Here is a 16,177-nt window from a genome sequence, read left to right as displayed (position 1 = left end):
CTGAGCAAAACACTATGTGTTACTCCATACCCCCCGCCCTCCATGGAACTTCTTGACCCCAACATATTGGGTGGGGAGTTTGCCCAGTCGGTACCCAGCAAACACACAACGTGAATACGACGTTGCGAAAATGTGAATTTTTCGTGTCATTAGCAACGTTGCGAACTTTACGTGAAATTTACGTTGAGCCAACCAAAAAACGCAACGTAAAACCAACGTTGTGTCATTGTGAGATTTTGGTGTTCTTTCGACGTTGTAATACAACGTAAACAGGGTTCGACACTAGCGGGGGCGGGGGGCGGAACGCCCCAGAGTTTTGTGTTCCGCCCCAAACATTGCCGAAGCTTGGGGCCCACTCCGCCCCAGGATAAATCTCCGACAATGACAAACCGAAAATTTTAATGCCAGAGCCAATCACTAAAAATCGCCAGTCAAAGTCGTCACTGAAATTTGCGTAACGATCAATGCCGCAGTCAAGAAAAACAACAACATTGAAATCGTCGAAGGACAATGCCGCAAGGGAAATAACTCCCAGATTGCGCTCTTTAGCGTGAGAGATAAGTATCGCCTTCAAATGCCAAACGCAAAATGTGGTGACACATCCCTGGTGTAAAAAGACATGGAAATGAAGATGAAGAACAGCGTGGAGAGAAACGAAAAAAGGAGACCGATGCAGCCAAAAGCGCGAAGCGCTGTCGTAATTTCAATGTCAAATGGTTGAAAGAATTTCCCTGGCTTCAGTACGATGAAGAAAAACAGACAATGCATTGCCGCCCGTGCAGATCTTATAGCGGAGAACCACTTGGAAAAAGTGGTGATTCTGAAGGTATATATATATATTTAGCATGAATAACAGTGGGCCCCAGATTTTTGTTTTCCGCCCCAGCAATTTCCATCTCCGGGGCCAGTGTGGCCCCAGGCCAAATAAGTTAGTGTCGACCCCTGGTAAATGTTACGTGAATTTCACGTTGCATTTTGGTGTCTTACAAATGTTGCGAAGATTACGTGAAATTTACGTGGACCCAACCAAAAAACACAACGTGAAAGCAACGTTGCGTTACAGTTGTGTTTTTTTGTTTTTTACACGTAGGTACATAACGTAAATTTCACGTGGATTCCACCTTAAAAAGCAACGTAAAATCGACGTTGTATTATTGTGATTTTCTGGTGTTCGAACAACGTTGGTATACTCACGTGATTGATCTACTGTGCTCATCAAACCTCTTGTTAATGTTGTATTTTGTAAATTGGCGAGAGGGGGGCAGAATACATGAACCTAATCTCTATCTGTGATTGTCTATACGTGCGTGTGTGTGTGTGTGTGTGTGTGTGTGTGTGTGTGTGTGTGTGTGTGTGTGTGTGTGTGTGCGTGTGTGTGTGTGTGTGTGTGTGTGTGACATCAGTTTGTGTATGTGTGTGTGTGTGTGTCACATCAGTTTGTGTATGTGTGTTTGTGGGTGGCTGTGTGTGTGTGTGTGTGTGTGTGTGTGTGTGTGTGTGTGTGTGTGTGTGCGTGCGTGTGTGTGTGTGTGAGTGTGTTTGTGTCCCTCGGCGCGTGACAATATATCTGCCAATAAGTTGAACTAAAACAGGGTTCAAGTGGAAATTACACCTGAAAAAGCAGGAAGGGAGCAGAATACATGTTATGAACTCCGCTATTTATTGTTTGAAATGTTATAACCTGGGAGAAGTCACCCTCGCACCCCGTCCTTAGTTTCTCTTGACTTACCTTTGAAGTATTCTTGAGGACATGACTAGACTACCCGATTGCGCCCATTGCACGGCATAAGAGAGCGCCGTTCCACCCGGCCGATTCCGCTATAGACGTCACGCGTCCAAGGGAGGTAATTTTCGAGCCAGCTGCATTGACTCAGCCAAGAACGCAAACTTTCTTCGATTAAAGGCATTGTAGCATGTCTAAAATCATGGGACTTGTGTTATCAAGCTTTTAAAATCACCAAGTAACTTTTAAGAATAGTTTCAGTTACATGCGAACTCATTCTGCTGAACGGATTTTGAGAGCCAGTGCCCATGCAACAGCCTTTAAATGCACCTCTTTCCTTTTTTCATGTTCTTTTATGGTTTGCCGATTTTGTTAACATTTTTGCATTCATGATGAAGATTTTATGGTGACTGTACAGAAATGTACGTCCTCTAGTTTCTAACCTTCCAAAAATTGGGGCTGGGGGTCGGGGGAGAGAGAGAGAAAGAGAGAGAGAGAGAGAGAAAGAGAGAGAGAGACAGACAGACTGAGACAGACAAACATACAGAGAGACAGACAGACAGAGAGACAGACAGAGACAGAGAGAGAGAGAGAGAGAGAGAGAGAGACAGACAGACAGACAGACAGAGACAGACAGACAGAGAGACAGACAGACAGAGAGACAGACAGAGACAGAGACAGAGAGAGAGAGAGAGAGAGAGAGAGAGAGAGAGATAGAGAGAGACAGAGGGGAGAGAGGGAGACAGAGAGAGTCAGAGAGAGACAGAGAGAGACAACGTCGAAACTTTGTCAATCATTTCGGTTTTTTCACCTGCATTTTTAGTTTCGTAATATTCTATTCAATTAATGTTCGGTCAAACATAGAGGTTCACTAATTGTGTAAGACGAAAAGAGTATAACATAAATGCATATTGTTTCAAGGAATTTGCTGAGTTAAATGGATTTGCGAGTGCGAAACTTTCCCTCTCAAAAAAAGACGCGTTACTAACCGACAGTGTTTTCCGGTGATGGCCACGGTCGACTTTGTGTATCCCAAATTTGGTTTTCAACTTTGATGAACACTTTCAGGACTAAAATATTCATCGTAATCAACTCGAAGGTAAGTTGTTTTCAGTTGTTCCACATGAGACGTTATCACTTATTGTACTCCATGTACACATGCACAGATTACTTGATTGTCGAGACCATGATTGGAATGGAAACGGACCGGCCAAAGATGGCGGGTCTTTCCAATAGTCACAATGTCAGCCCTAACTCAGTTCAAGGGATACACATTCTTTTAGACTCAACTTTTGAGTCAGTATAGCGAAACAATGGGTCACAAGCAGTGGAACACAAAGGAAAAACACGTTTCACATCTCGCAACCTTTAGAAAGCTGTTTAATCAGACTAGCTCAGTGCATGAGACTGAAAGCGGGGGCGGCCATTGTTATCTCAAGTACTTAATTGGGCATTTTACGATCTTGAGGGAGGACGATGTATCCAGACAAGCTGCTTCAAGTTCAAGTGAATCTGCCCAGCGGACAGTGGTGTGAGAAGAATTCAGAACTTGACACATTGGCTCATTACATACTTGACTGTCTTTTGTCGACCTGTTCTGTTACTCACTCAAGTAGGCAGCCGAGATACCCTGCCGGTGTCACGATTTCATCTTTCGTCTGTGTACATATTTCCCCCTCGACATATATATAATATACTCAAGACTGAAATGTTGTTTCCTGGTAAAATTAAGAAGTGAAATTATTTAAGGACGAAAAGCATGTCAGTTTCTTGCATGTGAAGAAAATTGGTGGTAAAATTTAATAGATTTCAACCCCAAAATCGAATTCTTCGAAAACGTGTACTGAGTGGTTAATTACGTCCCTTGAGTAAGAAGGAAACATTTTAGGATGAATCAAATTTCTAAGTTAATTAAAACAAATTGGTTGGACAAATTTGGCCCCATGAATGTAAGGTACACAAGGTCGCTCATCAGTACTATCGAAGGGTGTTTTTTTGTTCAGTGTAGAGTTTATACTAGATCAACGAGGCCGAGAAGCGAAATATCAACACGGCGAAAGATGAAAACGTCACACCGGGGGAGAGAGCGAGACAAAGAGGAGCTATCGGGTGGAGAATGGTGAGGTGATTCGGGGAGGGGGGTGGATTAAAGATGAACGTATCAAATTGTTATTTGTAAGGAGGAGAGAGTGAGACAAAGAGGAGCTATCGGGTGGATAATGGGGGAGGGGATTCGGGAGGGGGGATTATAATGTGTGTGTGGTGTGTGTGTGTGTGTGTGGGCGGCAGGTTGGGACGGCATTTTATCAACGAACGTACGAAATAACAAAACAAAATAAAGAAAGAACAAACAAACAAAAATTAAAACCTGACACATGCAGGTTTGTGTAGTCATTCGTTAGACTGATTTTAACCTGTCTTAGACGACTACCCATATTCTTTTCACATTCACTGATTCAATCAATCAATCAATATGAGGCTTATATCGCGCGTATTCCGTGGGTACAGTTCTAAGCGCAGGGATTTATTTATTTATTTTTGTATTTTTACTTTGTGCAATTTATATCGCGCACATATTCAAGGCGCAGGGATTTTTATCTATGCCGTGTGAGATGGAATTTGTTTACAAAATACATCACGCATTCACATCGGCCAGCAGATCGCAGCCATTTCGGCGCATATCCTACTTTTCACGGCCTATTATTCCAAGTCACAGGGGTATTTTGGTGACATTTTTATCTATGCCAATTTTGCCAGGAAAGACCTTTTTGTCAATCGTGGGATCTTAAACGTGCACACCCCATTCAAGTAATGACACACTCGGACTGTGTGTGTGTGTGTGTGTGTGTGTGTGTGTGTGTGTGTGTGTGTGTGTGTGTGTGTGTGTGTGTGTGTGTGTGTGCTACCTGACGGATTTTGATGAACATTGGTTTACATATTCTTGAGAGCATTTGCTTGTGTGGCTGTTCTCCGATATTTGATAGCGTTATTTGATGTCATATTGTCCCGTTTGTAAAAGTTGAGCCCGCACTGTCAGAGAGAAGAACACATGAATATAATAATTATGTAGAAATCGCAAACCCGGCCAGAAGGCAGACACGGACAAAATGTAGGATGCTGATACATGTAAATTATGTGTCTGATGCGAGTATAGGCTTACTATGTTTTCAAAAATTGTGAATAATATCTAGCCGAGATGAATACCTCTCCCTTTATTTAAGATTTTTTCCCATTCTTCTTCGTGTTGGTTGGACGGTATTCTTTCTTTTTCTTTTTTCTTCCAGCCACAACACAGATAGCGTAATAAAACATTCATTCTTCTGTCTCGTTCCCTCATATTCGCATGTGATATTATGCCACTCCCTATGAGATTACACCCCCCAAACTTTGTTGCAAGACCTTTGTTGAGGAGAGAAGAGGCGAGGAAAACTGGTATGAAGTACAAGTCAAAAATCGCACCTTGATCTTACCTGACTCATTTACGGCACTTGGCAGTCTTTTGTCGGGCTTTTGTCGATCGCTTGTCCACTTGGATAATAAAATTACGGACATGCTCAGTCCCCCCCCTCCCCCCCCCCCTCTATACTTTGCCAAAATGGGTCCTCTTGAGACATCTCGCGTATGAGAACAAAAGAAAACCGAACGGGCAAATCATATGGACAACACATGTTGGATTTCTTCTTAGGGTACGCTCACCAGTTAAAAAAAAAATGCAGCCAATGTTTTCTCGAAAAGTTGTGTTTGTGTGTGTGTGCGCGTGCGCAGGTTTATTAATGTACTGTTTCGTTGAGAGGATCGTGGGTAGTGTTTTTCCTCTTTATTTTAAAATGTTCATTACAGACATATAAGACAAAATAAAGAAAAAGAGAAAAATACAGCAAAAAACAAGTCGCGTAAGGCGAAAATACAACATTTAGTCAAGCTGTCGAACTCACAGAATGTCCATAGAGGGGGAATCGAGACGAGGGTCGTGGTGTATGTGTGTGTGTGTGTGTGTGGTGTGTGTGTGTGTGTGTGTGTGTGTGTGCGTGTGTGTGTGCGTGCGTGTGTGTGTGTGTGTGTGTGTGTGTGTGTGTGTGTGAGCGTGTGTCTATATGTGTGTGTGCGTGCGTGTGTGTGTGTAGAGCAATTCAGACTAAACTACTGGACCGATCTTTATGAAATTTTACATGAGAGTTCCTGGGAATGATATCCCCGGATTTATTTTTCATTTTTTCGATTAATACCTTTGATGACGTTATATCCGGCTTTTTGTACAAGTTGAGGCGGCACTGTCACACCCTCATTTTTCAATCAAATTGATTGAAATTTTGGCCACGCAATCTTCGACAAAGGCCGGACTTCGGTATTGCATTTCAGCTCGGTGGCTTAAAAACTAATGAGTGAGTTTGGTCGTTAAAAATCAGAAACTTGTAATTGACATTATTTTTTTTATCAAACGTTCCAAAAACAATTCCATGTTATTCTGCGTCATTATCTGATTCAAAAAACATATAAATATGTTATATTTGGATTAAAAACAAGCTCTGAAAATTAAAAATATAAAAATTATTATCAAAATCAAATTTCCGAAATCGATTTAAAAACAATTTCGTCTTATTCCTTGTCGGTTCCTGATTCAAAAAACATATAGATATGATATGTTTGGATTAAAAACACGCTCACAAAGTTAAAACGAAAAATATAATATATGTATTCTTAAACGGATTTTTGTTTTGATGTACATTTTTCATTTAATTTTCTTTTCATGTTTGCTTGCTCTTCATTTAAACTGTACAATAGCCGCCATTTATATGTATTTTTCTAGAAAACTGTAAACACCACTATAAGCATTATGCTTGTTGTTTACTCTATATGCGTTTTTTATTTGTAAATAATGCACAAACGTTGAATGCAACAGTTTAAACCAAACGAAGAGAGGTACAGAAAAGCGTGCTATGCAGCACAGCGAAACCACTATGTACAGCGCTGAACAGGCTCGTCAGTTTCACTCCGTTTTGCACAAGCGGCGGACTACGGTCTTTGTGAAAAATGCAGTGCGTTCAGTTTCATTCTGTGAGTTCGACTGAGCTTGACTAAATGTTGTATTTTCGCCTTACGCGACTTGTTGTTGTCCTCAGTTGCATGCAGGCTGCTTCAACCCTGAGTTGTTTTGCCTTTTTACATTTAGTCAAGTTTTGATTAAATGTTTTAACATAGAGGGGGAATCGAGACGAGGGTCGTGGTGTGTGTGTGTGTGTGTGTGTGTGTGTGTGTGTGTGTGTGTGTGTGTGTGTGTGTGTGTGTGTGTGTGTGTGTGTGTGTGTGAGTGAGTGAGTGAGTGTGTGTGTGTGTGTGCGTATGTGTGAAGAGCGATTCAGACTAAACTACTGGACTCCGATCTTTATGAAATTTTACATGAGAGTTCCTGGGAATGATATCATCGGAAGTTTTTTTTCTTTTTTTCAATAAATACCTTTGATGACGTCATATCCGGCATTTTGTAAAAGTTGAGGCGGCATTGTCACACCCTCATTTTTCAATCAAATTGATTGAAATTTTGGCAAAGCAATCTTCGACAAAGGCCGGACTTTGGTATTGCATTTCAGCTTGATGGTTTAACAACTAATTAATGACTTTGGTCATTAAAAATCGGAAACTTGTAATTAAAATTATTTTTTTATCAAACGATCCAAAAACAATTTCATCTTATTTTTCGTCATTTTCTGATTCCAAAAACGTATACATATGTTATATTTGGATTACAAACAAGCTCTAAACATTAAACATATAAAAATTATGATTAAAATTAATTTTCCGAAATCGATCTAAAAACAATTTCATCTTATTCCCTGTCGATTCCTGATTCCAAAAACATATACATGTAGATATGATATGTTTGGATTAAAAATACGCTCAGAAAGTTAAAACGAAGAGAGGTACAGAAAAGCGTGCTAAATGCAACAGAGCGCAACCACTTCCGCGTAAACAGGGCCGTTAATTTCACCGCCCTTTGTACGAGCGGCGGACTACGGTCATTGGGAAAAAATGCAGTGCGTTCAGTTTCATTTTGTGAGTTCCACAGCTTGACTAAATGTAGTAATTTACGCGACTTGATCTTTTTCCCACACACTTTGAACACGTGCGAGTACCAGCAATAGAAAATTAACAAAACACCTTCCTCCCCCTCTTAGGTGAAATGAAAGCGGACGTTTTCAGCGTGCATTCCCTTGAATTGACTGAATGGTTAATCATGCTTCTGTGATCTTGGGAGTTGTGGTTTTTTCTGTGACATTCACAAACATACAAATGACAGAGTCCGACTAAAGGCTTACTGGAATTTACTGTTGAGTAATAAGTGTGTCATCTTAGGACCATGCCAGTGCATGGGGGATATCTTGGATACAGGGCGGACAGGCTTGCAAGCAATATATAACTCTGACTGTTGACCGTCGTTGTAATTTCCCACTTTGTAGTTGTCAAGGTATTTTAACATGTGGGCTTTATATTTTATAAGCGTGTACAAGAGCATTGTTAGTAATAACGCGCGCTATTTTTAGTTAAAAAAGGGATCAACTTGGAATGTGCACCCGATATTCCAATTTGTTTTCCCCTTTCTAATAATGGGTGAATTTGTTTTATTATAACTGAATTGCTTACAACCGAAATACCTACATGCCGAAATAACTGAAATAAAAAAAATAAACAAATAGACGAATAGGGAAATGATACATCTTTCTTTCTTTAATTGGTGTTTAACGTCGTTTTCAACCATTCAAGGTTATATCGCGACTGGAAATGATACATAAATAAGTTCATAAATGAATGAGTTAATAAATGCGTTATGGCAAAATTTAGATAACAAATTAGGAACTTTAACATTAATTTCAAATTAACTAACCAAATAACAAGATCAATAGGTAAAGTGTTTTGTATGGGGGATGTAACAAAATGAGGAACTTGAAAACCACCATGTAGGTGTCCGACATTTGCTGGTGTCTTGTTTGCAATGATTTCAATTTGGTTCCAACATTTTGTTGTCGTCGTCGTCGCTCTTGCTGTCTTTGTTGTAGTTGTTGTTATTTGGGGGTTAAACGGGAAAAGGGGCAGAAATATGTTGGACTATTGAACGATCGTTTTCACACTAGGTGTCGGACTTCAAGTACAACGCGGGGTAAAAGTACTTAATGGAAATCCATGAGCTATGAGTTTAATAGATAATCGTTATTTCGAGCAATTTCCATGTCTGAACATCCCACGGATATCCGCGTGCCACCCATCATTTCCTTTTACACGACAAAGTCGTGTCGTAACAATTCCCTTCCACCCTCCCCCTACCCCTCCCTATACACTTGATAGTCCTCAACTTCGACCTACGGCGATAGGGGGATAATTGAGACAGCACTCCAAGTAGCTTTCCAGGTTACTGAAAGACTTTGATTTTGATCACAAGTTTTGGAAACTGTGAGCCCTTTCATCCTCAGGGAGACAGACGGACACCGCTCCTGTGTACAACGTGGGATTTAGAGCGGGTCAAAGTTGAATCAAACTTGCCACATTCATTTCTTGCCTCATGATTAGCATGCATCGTTCACTGCTTATTGTTGTTGTTGTTTAGAAATCAGTGCGCGCGCGCGCAAGTTTGTATGAATGTGTTCGTGCGTGAGTGTGTGAGTGTGAGTGTGTGTGTGTGTGGTGTCGGTGTGTGTTTGTGTGGTGTCAGTGTGTGTGTGTGGTGTGGTGTGCCAGTGTGTTTGTTTGAGTTCGTGCCTGTGTGTGTGTTTGTGTGTGTGTGTGTGTGTGTCATAGTGTCAGTTATTCTTTCTTTTGTCCCAAATCCTTGCTTTCCAGAAACCTGTGATGTCACTCAAAGAAAATTTCTTCCAAAACTTGGTTGTCCAACTTTTGTCCGAGAGATGAGGTCGGAACGGTGGTATGAGAAGAATTCAGAACTTTACACCTTGATGTCATCTGACTGATTGGCTAATTACACACTTGACTGTCTTTTATCGACCTGGATCATAAAATTGCCGACCATGTTGATTTACCCACCCCCTTATGAACGTGAGTCTACTTGAGACATCAGCGTAGCCAACACACACCAAACCCAAAGTCGGACCATAACAAGTTTTCATTATTTTATGCCTGTCACCCCACTCTTTTACCCCCCCCCCCCCCCTCCGCCTCCACCGCTTACCCGTTCTCAGTTCACAGTTAATTGTCTGCAGCCTCAACCCCCCGTGGGTAATAAATCACTCGATCGACTATCGTCGCCTGCTTCTGATGACCGCTCTAAATAATTTGTCAGATAGCAGTGTGCAAAAGACACCGTTGAGTGTACATGTATTACCTTTCCTATATGCTTAGGACACGTGCCTTTTCAAGTCATTGTCAATTACAAAATGTAGGTCTTACAACACAGCCACTGATTTTCAGGTGACGGTATCAATGCCGGGTCCCTGCTCTGCGAAAAAAAAAGTGTTTGCATTAATCGGAAGAAACATACTGCATAAGCGTAATTTATGCAGAGGTATGATGTTCTTAAGTTGTGAGATTTTTTTAATGATCAGTGCTTACTAAATTCATTGATTAGATTGATTTTATATAATGAAGTTAGAATTCTGCTGCTCTGATTAGTGAAATATTCAAAAATGCTATCATGCTATTTTGGCACCGTCATGGCTTTGTAGACTTATAATATATCTGCGTAATTGATTTCAGCTCTTAGAAATCAAAAGTATAAAAAATTGTATTGTGTCTCCTCTTGTCGTTAAATAATCACAACAACTGTAAAACAAATTTGCTTTGATAAAGCTCCCGTTTTTCTCTCAGAATTTTGCTCATTTTTGTTTTGTTTACATGCCCCAGACACAAAAACTACAAAACGATTCATAAAAGTTCCGTTCCATGCATTTTGTCTCCTCTCAATCTAAGATCCCCCTTCCCCCCAACCCCCCATAGACCCTCCCCCAAAGTTTTCCGCTAGCCTCTTCGACTTTTCCCAACGAAGCGTACAGGAGCGGGACAATCAGGAGCCTTTGCAATTTTATGACCCGTCTGAAAGAAGTGATTGACTGGACACTGTCAAGTGCTCTTAAAGAAGCGATCAGATACGTGAGAATCACAGTGTGACATTTGACAAGAGGTTGACGGAAGTCTGGCAACCAGATGTTAGAGGGAAAAAATAACTCACTGAAAAAGTGAGATCGCACGTGTCGGACAGATGAAGGTTAGAAAACAAGTCGCGTAAGGCGAAAATACAACATTTAGTCAAGCTCAGTCGAACTCACAGAATGAAACTGAACGCAACGCATTTTTTCACAATGACCGTAGTCCGCCGCTTGTGCAAAACGCAGTGAAACTGACGAGCCTGTTCAGCGCTGTAGTGGTTTCGCTGTGCTGCATAGCACGCTTTTCTGTACCTCTCTTCGTTTTAACTTTCTGAGCGTGTTTTTAATCCAAACATATCATATCTATATGTTTTTGGAATCAGGAAACAAAGTTTGATTGTAATGATTGCTTCCATTTTCTGTGCACCTTCCACCTCTACAACATGCATACACTTGATAGTCTTCAACTTCGACCTACGGCGATCGGTGGATAATTGAGACAGTACTAGCTCCGAGTAGCTTTCCAGGTTACCGAAAGACTTTGATTTTGATAACAATGTTGAAAAGACTGTGAGCCCTTTTATCCTCAAGGAGAGAGACGGACACCGGCCCCTATAATGGGCTTTAATTGGAGCGTGTCAAAGTTCATTGCATCCTGATCAGCATATGAAACGTTTATCGCTTATTGTAGTTGTGTATAACTCATAGTAGTGGGAATAAGGTGACGCGCTAGTGTGAGTTTGTGTGTGAGTGTGTGTGATTCGTATATATATATATAGCAGTAACGGATGTTATTTGTGTTTGGACAATTACAAACATTTAATTCTTGTACACAGATTAAAGACAGTTTCCCTTCCAGGTCAAATGTCTTAATGATGCAAATACAAATAAAATACCCCCAAACTGTTCTGAAACGATCAATTTTCGTTTGAAATACTTCATTTCTTATGGAAGGAATACACACTGGCACACAGTCTTTTGTTGTCTTGGCTTGCGGCCTAAATCTGACACAACAAGGCTCGATGAGGGGACATAATGCTTCATTTCATATATTAAAAAGAAATACATGTAGTGTCAACACTCAGTTGGCAGTAGGCCAGAGATATAGTAGGCTAAAAAGTGACCTAAGTTTAAAAGATGTGTATTTCTACTCCAGACATTATGGAGGCTCTGGTGTCACTAATATCAATGTGCTGTCTTTGCTTTGTTTAGCGACCAGCATCAAAGAGGCGCATAGAGGACTGCCTGGGAGAAGAGGACCACCAGGACAAAGAATGAAATCGATTGAATATGCTGTGCTGTTGCCCTGCAAAGCTGCGTGCATTTTTAGTTTCTCCGCAACATAATATGCATGTTTTTGTTATGAAATAAAATTGTTGATCGTATCTTGAGTTTATGGTGTTACATGTAATAGTCCTTATGATCTGTGACTGAGTGTGAAAGTTGGTGTGTGTGCGTGTATACATTTACCAAAACCTACATTCACTCTCAACGTTGCATTCACGTCGAAATCAAACCACAACCAAAAATTCACGTTGTGTCGACGTGTAATTCACGTCAATTTTATCTGGAAAAATGCACCAAAACACAACTTTTACGTTGTGTCAACGTAGAATTCACGTAATTTTTGATCTAAATTTTGACCTAAAATTTACGTTCCATTCACGTGGACATTACGTAAAAATGCAACGCAATTTCAACCAAACCACAACGACAACCAAAAATTCACGTTGTGACAACGTAAAATTCACGTAATGTTTTTACGAACAATCCACTTCCACCAATAATTCACGTTGCATTCACGTTGGTGTCACGTAAAATGCAACGTTGTTTTCCAACGTTATTCCCACGTGATTTCGTCCATACAAATCTACGTAAAAAAACGTTGAAACGCAACGTAAACCCAACGTAACCCAACGTGAATATAACGTGAATACAACGTAAAATTGTTTGCTGGGTAGAGGCGCTGGCTTTAAAACCGGTTGTTACTATCAGCGTGGGTTCAACCCCCAAGTTCGGCGCGGGATGTGTGTCCCAGACTCAACTTTGTGCAGACTCTCCTCGGTGTCCGAACACCCCCGTGTGCACGCATGCGCACGATAAAGATCCCAGGGTCACAGCGAAAGTCTCAGGCCTTGGAAACACGAATACATGCATGCAAACATATGAAGCCCGGGTGTCCGTTTGGCCAACAGTCAATAAAGTAACCATTTCAGCACTGACCCAAGACGACCCAACCAGGTCCCTAGCCCATTCCAGGTCTCCTCTAGCAGCCGGCAGCCAGCTGTCTACACCCCCCCCCCCCCCCCCCCCCGATTTTTTTAATTTTTATTTTCCATTTTCATACAAAGCCGGGTTTTACCGTGTAACATGCCCCTAATGAAGAATGTAATGGTGACTGAAGAATCAATGTGGAAAAATAAGAAAAGAAGTCGGTGATGAGTTGATTCTTTACTGAAAACATTCACTTTTTTTGTATCTGTCGAAGGATCTATGATCCGAAACGTCATGTTTGTTTTTTGTTTTCAGTAAAGAATCAACTCATCACCGACTTCTTTTCTTATTTTATAATGCCCCTAATGGCTTTGCCGTGTGGGCGTAAAACTTACATTTTCTCAAAAGGCTTGGCAGAGGGGACTGCACACAGGAGTGCCGCCAGGGATCATAAAAGGCTGGCAGGGGGGACAGTACACAGGAGTGCCGCCAGGGATCATAAAAGGCTGGGCAGGGGGGACAGTACACAGGAGTGCCGCCAGGGATCATAAAAGGCTTGGCAGGGGGGACAGTACACAGGAGTGCCGCCAGGGATCATAAAAGGCTTGGCAGAGGGGACTGCACACAGGAGTGCCGCCAGGGATCATAAAAGGCTGGCATGGGGGACAGTACACAGGAGTGCCGCCAGGGATCATAAAAGGCTGACAGGGGGGACAGTACACAGGAGTGCCGCCAGGGATCATAAAAGGCTGGCATGGGGGACAGTACACAGGAGTGCCGCCAGGGATCATAAAAGGCTGGCAGAGGGGACTGTACACAGGAGTGCCGCCAGGGATCATAAAAGGCTGGCAGAGGGGACAGTACACAGGAGTGCCGCCAGGGATCATAAAAGGCTGGCAGAGGGGACAGTACACAGGAGTGCCGCCAGGGATCATAAAAGGCTGGCAGAGGGGACAGTACACAGGAGTGCCGCCAGGGATCATAAAAGGCTGGCAGAGGGGACAGTACACAGGAGTGCCGCCAGGGATCATAAAAGGCTGGCAGGGGGGACAGTACACAGGAGTGCCGCCAGGGATCATAAAAGGCTGGGCAGGGGGGACAGTACACAGGAGTGCCGCCAGGGATCATAAAAGGCTGGCAGGGGGGACAGTACACACGTGAATGTATTCAGAATTCGTGAATGAATATGGAAATGCCATCAAACGGGTAGGGAGAACCGGGCCGCTTGCTGTACGCATAGACAAGTTGACACTTCTTTAACAGTCTCAGTGTTCGATCCAAACAGACAGTATTTATGTATCACCCCACGTCTAGTTACTTGGGGAAGTCAGATGTCTCACGATCCTAACATACAGTATTTATGTATTACCCCACGTCTAGTTACTTGGGGAGGTCAGCTGTCTCACGATCCTAACAGACAGTATTTATGTATCACCCCACGTCTAGTTACTTGGGGAGGTCAGATGTCTCACGATCCTAACATACAGTATTTATGTATTACCCCACGTCTAGTTACTTGGGAAGGTCCTAACAGAAAATTGCGGACGATATGGAATACCAAGAGCAATTCACCATTGTTTAAAGTACCAAGAGCAATTCACCATTGTTTAAAGTACCAAGAGCAATTCACCATTGTTTAAAGTACCAAGAGTAAGCTATTACTGTTTAAAGTACCAAGAGCAATCCACAATTGTTTATAGTACCAAGAGCAATCCACAATTGTTTATAGTACCAAGAGCAATCCACCATTGTTAAAAGTACCAAGAGTAAGCTACCATTGTTTAAAGTACCAAGAGCAATCCACCATTATTTAAAGTACCAAGAGTAAGCTACCATTGTTTAAAGTACCAAGGGCAATCCACCATTGTTTAAAGTACCAAGAGCAATCCACCATTGTTTAAAGTACCAAGAGCAAGGCACCGTTGTTTAAAGTACCAAGAGCAATCCACCATTGTTTAAAGTACCAAGAGCAATCCACCATTGTTTAAAGTACCAAGAGCAATCCACCATTGTTTAAAGTACCAAGAGCAATCCACCATTGTTTAAAGTACCAAGAGCAAGGCACCATTGTTTATAGTACCAAGAGCAAGGCACCATTGTTTATAGTACCAAGAGCAATCCACCATTGTTTATAGTACCAAGAGCAATCCACCATTGTTTATAGTACCAAGAGCAAGGCACCATTGTTTAAAGTACCAAGAGCAATCCACCATTGTTTAAAGTACCAAGAGCAAGCCACCATTGTTTAAAGTACCAAGAACACACCACCTTTGTTTAAAGTACCACATACAGACCCACTCAGTAAGCTACATTGACCTAACAAAACCTTTAACAGTAGTGTTTGTTCCATTTCCCAAGTAACACTGAGCGAGGCCTCATCACGCGCACAGCCCGAGTGTTTGTTTCATTTCCCAGGGAACACTGTGCGAGGCCTCATCACGCGCACAGCCCGAGTGTTTGTTCCATTTCCCATACAGCACTGTGCGAGGCCTCATCACGCGCACAGCCCGAGTGTTTGTTCCATTTCCGAGGGAACACTGTGCGAGGCCTCATCACGAGCACAGCCTGAGTGTTTGTTCCATTTCCTAGGGAACACTGTGCGAGGCCATTCTGATAAGCATCGCTCCACGGCTATTGCCAGTTGTCTCTCTGACCGGACGCTACAGTCTTACGCGAATCTATCAAAACACGAATACAGAGTTATCTCCCATATGTCTTTCGCGAGCACTGATCTAAATTTGAGATCAGTGTTCGCGAGACGAAAATGATTGCAGATTGGCCGACTTCGACAGTGATCTCCGTTCTGTTCTTCACAGTTATGATAAAGACATCGTTCTAAGGTCAAAACAAGTCGACATTTTGGGACTGCTGCCGGAAGGAGACAGTAATATGGTTTCATCACTGTCAACTGGTTACAGAAAAAAAATCGTCTGCTCCAGTGAGCGCCGAAACCAAACGGTTGATTATCACGTGACACTTTTGCCATATTTTAGAGTTGTTTGCACAGTAAATACAGCCGCGAAAAATAGCTCGCTTGAAACTGTTTTACATATATATCAATTCCTTTGTAATTTAAAAATTACAAAACACCATGAAAAATCATTATCGACGATCGCGAATCTGCTTATATCAATAATACATTACAAAAAGC

The 16,177-nt window shown here is 41.9% G+C and overlaps 1 protein-coding gene and 1 long non-coding RNA gene across 2 annotated transcripts in view; one reads left to right on the top strand and one right to left on the bottom strand.

Moving 5' to 3' along the window:
• Nucleotides 1-16,177, bottom strand: part of LOC138974320 (thyroid hormone receptor alpha-like) — a 126,354-nt gene that overhangs the window by 73,987 nt on the left and 36,190 nt on the right. The window lies entirely within an intron of this gene.
• On the top strand, nt 2,451-12,349 carry LOC138974319 (uncharacterized). The gene is made up of 3 exons (XR_011458400.1): nt 2,451-2,822; nt 10,139-10,232; nt 12,025-12,349. It is a non-coding gene; the product is annotated as an uncharacterized lncRNA (long non-coding RNA).

Source organism: Littorina saxatilis, linkage group LG8 (assembly GCF_037325665.1).
Source record: "Littorina saxatilis isolate snail1 linkage group LG8, US_GU_Lsax_2.0, whole genome shotgun sequence".
NCBI lineage: Eukaryota > Metazoa > Mollusca > Gastropoda > Littorinimorpha > Littorinidae > Littorina > Littorina saxatilis.
The sequence above is the reverse complement of the archived record's forward strand: the minus strand, read 5'-3'. Positions and strand labels throughout refer to the sequence as shown.